The following is a 288-nucleotide window of genomic DNA, read 5'->3' on the forward strand; positions in this document are numbered from 1 at the left end:
AATAATATATATTAAGCGTGTGATATCCACAGCAACTAAGGTCATGAGACGCCATCATATGGCATTACCTAAAGCAAAGAAATTGATGTCCGGCCTAATAGCCACAGCAATAATTGATATTGAACACTCATGAAACAAGTAGTGAACATGTATAGACAAGGTCTATGACCTGAACATAGATCGATCAGATTGAAACATGGTCGAATGATAAACCATATTTAGTATGCTGTCCATAAGTACTTGGTCTGTCCGACCTAAGTAAAGGAGTTTGATAAGTAGACAGTCACG

This window comes from Brassica oleracea, chromosome C6 (genome assembly GCF_000695525.1).
Source record: "Brassica oleracea var. oleracea cultivar TO1000 chromosome C6, BOL, whole genome shotgun sequence".
Classification (NCBI taxonomy): Eukaryota; Viridiplantae; Streptophyta; class Magnoliopsida; order Brassicales; family Brassicaceae; genus Brassica; species Brassica oleracea.